We start from the raw sequence: 6,000 nt of genomic DNA, 5'->3' as shown, positions 1-6,000 counted from the left end.
ACTTTCCTAATGGAGTATTTCCCAGTCCATGCCACAGCATAGGGTTATTTGAACAAAGGCCCCTTCACTGGTTCAGGAAGTTCTTCCAGTCAAGGCCACCTCCCTCAAAGAATCATTGGCATTCAGCATGGCCTTGACTCATGGATTTCCTCCACCGGGGCAGGGGGAGGTGGTTCACCACCGAGCAAAGTGTGTCTCTGTCAGCCATTTGCTGCCTTCTGACCCAAGCTGTCCAAAGGAACAAGTCTGTTTGATGATACTCAACCCATGAAATCCCAGAGGGGAAAGCTAAACTTGGCAATAGGTAAAAGCATTGTTAACCTCATGGGCAAGTGAATCTGTCACCAATTATATGTCTTTGCCTCTTCTGAGTGCTTTCCCACTTTACACTGAGCACAAGCCACTCAACTTCTATGGAGATATGACTCAGCATGGAATTTTGGCATGGGCTGCTCAGAATTAATTATAATTGTGAAGTGCAGAGCTGTGGGGGGCCCCAGTTCTATTGATAATTATTCTCACCATGTAGTCAGATTTTAAACCTCTTTGACCCTATTACAAAAATCCCCATCCAGAACCAGTACTTCTCTTCTGGAGGCTAAAATACTTACTTCAGGGTTTTTTTTCCCAGGTGTCTTTACTAAAGGTCACTATGATACAAGATTTTAGACATGAATTGATAAATCCATTATAAAGGACGGGAAAACATTAACATATCATACTTCATGGAATAAAAGGGGAAAAAGAGAGCTCACAAAATGCTAGTTAAAGTTTGTTGGCAAGCCTCTAAAAAAACCAACAGTGCCCTCATTTTTATGTACTTTTGGTTTTTTTAATAACTGCTCAATTTAACCCCCAATCCTAAATTCTTCACATCAGTAATTCAAGTTCCATAAAGAAAACATAGTAAATTTGGAAGCAAGAGTGTGAGTAAAGACAGTTACAAGAAAATCATCTCTGGGCAATTTAATCCTTTTAGAACCAATATAGCTAAACTATTGACAGAATAAAAAAGAGGAAATTAACAGATCTCATATCAGAATTGAGTGAAAGGCAACTGTTTTGTTTGGGAAAACCAGAGAGCAATTTATCTTTTTATCTGACTTTCAAAACTTGCTGTTGCATTTTTGCTGTCTCACCTCATATTTTCATCTTAAATGATGACACTGAAAGAAGCTCACCAAGGTTAGACTACCTGCTTGCAGCTTCTGCAAGGAAGGTGCTCTTGTCTCTTCAGCAACCAGGTTTTTCTTGCTTATTGCTGTTCTGGCACATTGGATGTGAGTTTTTCTGCTTCATGACAATTTTTTTTAATAGTACATCAGTTTTGAATGTCCAAAACCTATGATACACAGGAGTGAGAAATCCACTACGAAATATAACTCCAGCGCTTACCTTTCTATGTATTCTTTCTCAGGAGAGCAGGGCATACTGCTCTGAACAAAACAAAAAGTATTGTTGCTGGGCTGAATCTGAACTGAGTGTCTCAAGGTGAGAACATGAAGTAGATCAGATATTGGGGGTGGGTGGTGGTGGTGTCCTAGAGCAGCCTTCTTTTTTAAATTTAAATAGATTTTACAATTAAAATTAAATTTTGAATTTATATATTCTGGAAGTGGGCAGCTCACTTCTCTGTGTGCTGCTATTAAGCCAGCTCAGATGTCGTCCATCTCTGTGTGTCTCAGGGTATGTTTAGCCAGCCAAGTGTGGTCTGTTGCCTGCCCAGATGCTCAGCTGACCGGGTTGTCTCCACAAATCATATACCAACTGCACTTGGCAAGTCCTGCTGATCTTTGTCACCACAAGGCATCAGACCATGTCAGAAGTAGAAAGAAACGAAATGATTAAAAATACAGTGCTTAAAAAGGCAATATTTGCACCGCATTTCTTTGTCCTGAGATCTCTTCTAGCTTATTTAGTTTCTTTACATTTTCTGTTCAGACCTACCATAGTGAAGGAGATAAGACTGATCTTTCATATCTCACTTCAGGATAGAACAAGTCTGAAACCTTCTCCTAAGGAACAGGAAGTGGGGTGGTATGTTGCCACAACAGCTTGTCTGTGGAAAACACCCTGCTGTCATGTGCAAGTATTCTCTGGCAGAGGGGTATATGTGTAAGAGCTTTTGGACATGTCAGAATATAAGAGCAGCAACATTTCTCAAATTCACACAGCATTCATAGAAATCCTGGTTTTGTTAGTAATTGCACTTCCAGGAACATTGTCAACAAATTCTTAGGACCCACATTAAATGGGAACATCAGTAACAACCACAGCCCTACAGGAAGAGAGCAGCAAGAGATGCAGAAATCTGTCAGAGGCATGGGACAACTCTTTTTCTCAGAGTTACGCCACCCAAGCCTTAAAGCTGGTAGGTTTAAAGGCAGACAGACTGGGGTAATTCTGGACTTCTCATGAGTCTAATTTAATTCCAAGAAGTGGAGCTGTGCTTGCTCAAGCTTGGCTCCAGACCAACTTTTCCAGAAGCAGTCAGTCACCAGTGCAATCGTCAGAGTCACTTTACCTCCACTGATGCTAGTTACATGCCTTTTGAAAATACCACTAAAGGTGACTGCAAATCTCACCCCAAGTATATTCACTTCAGTTTATTCAACGGTGATTAGAGGTCAGCTCTGCTTGCACTGGAGTCCTTTCACTGGACTGCTCACTTTCCTTGCACAGCAATGACCTATATCATTGAAGTGAGGGGAGCAAAAATTAATTCTGCACGTTGGAATCTGAAAAGTGAAGCTATTGAAGGGTAAAAGTGCTATGAATCAGTTCTCTCAGTGAAGTGATACTAAAGCGAGCTCTAACTTAGAAACAGCTCAGAATATTTTATTGTTGATCAATCCCTTTCTCCCTTTGCTGCTCCCCGTACAATTATCTGAAGATGATGATGCTGTGTTTGTCAGTTAAAAAGGACACAGTGTCACACATCAACCCACAAGCAAGCAGACTGAGAGCCTGCATGTGAGCAGTAACAGTGCTGATGTTACAGCTGAGCCTTATTAATGCAGGGAGCCTTATTAGTCTGAACATTCTGAGACTGTAGAGCCATCTAAATCAATGAAATTTGCCTTTGCTGACCTGTAATCATAACCAGTGCAAAGACATGTTCCCTTTTTTTTTCCCCCGTAAGTTAATACTTTGTCATAAAACAAAGAAAACACTTCAAGAAGTTTAGTGTGCATGCCTTAAATATAAACATACCCCTGGAATACACAGCAGCAGTGGATGCAGGAGGAAGTTAGCTTTTGACTAGCTGAACTGCTTGGATTAGCAATTCCTGGAATAACAGTTTTACAGATCCCAAGATGTTGAAAAACTCAGATATTGATTTTCTTGAGCCTTGGAAGGAACTCCAGAATTAGGCCAGAATCCTTAGCTCAGGCCTATCTCCAGATTGAACTGCTGAATCTTAAAGTCCTCTGCTCAGTATTTTTAATCCATCTTTGTATTTTCTGTGCCTTAAAGCGCGTTATTTCTAGCGATGACATTACTTTGTCCATTTGTTTCCAGACACGGTCAGAGGTAAGTGGTCACCATCTCAGACATGATTTACTGAGGTCTCAGTGTCCCCTATGATGTCATAGGACTTATTTATTTCCTAAGGAAATCATCTCCCTGGAAGAGTAAACTCATTTAAAGAACTACTGTTAATTGGAAACTGCCAAACAAATGCTTGGGAAACAAGGAGCCCATAAGTGAATAACAGATACACACACTGACTGTCTGTTGATGAAGCAGGACAAAACACTTCCCTTTTTCTTTCATCCTCAGTTCTCTTGCTGATCACAGAAATAGGAGGGCTACAGAATAGCTAGGAATGAACTGCCACCATGTGGCCGAGGCACAGTTTTAGCTACCTTTCTAGAAATCTCCTTCAAGAGCTTATGCTCTAAGATAACAGTCCCCAACACTTACTAGTGAAAGTTTTGCGCTTGATCACACATTTTACTTTGGCATCATGTGCAGTGGCTTCCTATCAGTGCCCATTAGCTTCTTAGTGAGGTCTTGCTCCCTTCTCAATCTCATTTTAATAAAAGAGTGGAACACATCACTTTTAATTCCATAAATTCTTTTTATATTTTCTCTAATAGGTCACCTCATCTTCTGTGAAGGGTCAGGGTATCATAATAACTGAGTCCTTCAGGTGATATTGCCTGATCTTGCCTTATAAAAGACAATTTTTTAATATGACAAGCCTATCAGCAGAAAAGTTGTCAGCATTCACTAAATTACTGCTAATCAAATATCAGACTCCAGTTTCTTCTTCTCAGTCTGGTCTAAAGCAGCTGGGCTCATTTGTCTTTGATTTGCCCTCAAAATTCTTTCAGTACAATAGGTTTTTCTAACTGTTAAACTCAAGATACTTCAAGAGTCATTCCACTGACTTGGTTTCTATTTACCATGGGTGTAATTCAGAGCTACAGACCCAAGAGGAGGCAAAAGCCTCCCAACTTCATACTGCTTTCATCTTCTTGTGGACCTGCTACACCACGACAAACAGAAGGCACTCCTAAATTTACCCAAACAGATCTACACACTGACCCTACAGCTGTGACAAATCTGAAGACACCCACTAGGTGCTAATCTAATATTTTTAATATACCCCATTCAACCTGGAGAAGCAGACAACCATGTATCGCTATGCATTACCTTGGAGGACTTCCTGTCTTACTCAATGCAGTGCTGAAACCTTCTGCCTTCATCATAACTTTATGGCATTGCAAGATTCAAACTAGAGCAAACATTTTGTCCAGCTGCCAACTTTCCATTAGCTGTCTATATTTCTTCTGTTTCTGCCAAACACGCTTATGGCTTCAGCTCACTTACATGCATCATGATTACACTGAGTTGCTCAACACGAAAGGACAAAATTATTTTGAATCCTCCAGGGCATGATTTCTTCAACACCTCTTCTTCACATCTCTTCAGTTGCCAGATTCTTGTACACACTGTCTTTAGTTTCTGAAAGACAGCTGTGGATGTGGTGTCACAGAAGTTCACAGCCAGGACCCTTTCAGAGCTAGTGCTTAGCAATGTCGCTAACTAGAGGAACATGACATACACCAATTCCTCAGCTGAGCTGGATTTGAAACAAAAAAATAAGAGATGCTTTCCTAAAGATCTTGCCTGTTATTCCAGCGCACTCTGAGAAAGAGCTGTTGGGGGTCAATTCTTCAGGGAACATTCACACACAGTTGATGCACTTCATTTTCACGGCCCGGGGACACGACTGAAAGAGCTCACTAACAATCTCTGAAAAAGATCTAGGTCATACTCAAGCTCTGCTGGTCATCAATAATTCTTCTATACGGTTGGCATTGTCAAAACACCTATAGTAGGTGCTTTATTTCTAGGTTGCAACGCCTGAAAATAGATGGATGTTGCAGCAAGGTCATTTAGAGGACCTACCCATGGCGGAGAGAGTCCCTTTAGTGTCTGTGCAGAGAGCTCTGCCTCCAAAGCCATGAGTAAACAATTCAGAGCAGATGAGGAGCACCTTTGCAGGGAAACCAACTGCTCCTGGAAACTGCGTGGAAAGCGGCCTAAGGTAAGCCAGTGTTAGGCAGGGACATGGTTCTACCTCAGGTCTTGAGGTAATACAGAGGGTGCTGCTATCCACAGTAAACCCTTCTCTGAGGAGGCAGTTAGCACTATGGATGGAAATGCTTCCCTTTCCTCTCTCCTGCTCTCTTTCTGCTTAATTGCCTGTTCTAGCATAGGTAGGATAAGACTCTTGAACCCTCAGCTCTCACCTCCCCAGAGAGTGCCTTAAGATGCAGGGGCTACTCTCCATAGCTCTGCTGGAGCTGAGCCATATCCAGTGAGGAACATACAGGGCTAATATGCTAGAAGGAGAAGGAAGGTGCCTGCATTTATGGGATATGTGATGGAAAATGTTCTCAGAGAAAAAATGGTTTATTTTACTTGCTTAATTAAAATTTCCTAGGATGATAACTGGCTTGAAGTGACCTTTAAAAAAATGAAAGA

This window comes from Pipra filicauda, unplaced genomic scaffold, assembly GCF_003945595.2.
Source record: "Pipra filicauda isolate LSUMZ 115617 unplaced genomic scaffold, ASM394559v2 scaffold28_size6257848_pilon, whole genome shotgun sequence".
NCBI lineage: Eukaryota > Metazoa > Chordata > Aves > Passeriformes > Pipridae > Pipra > Pipra filicauda.
This window is presented reverse-complemented; position numbering follows the sequence as displayed.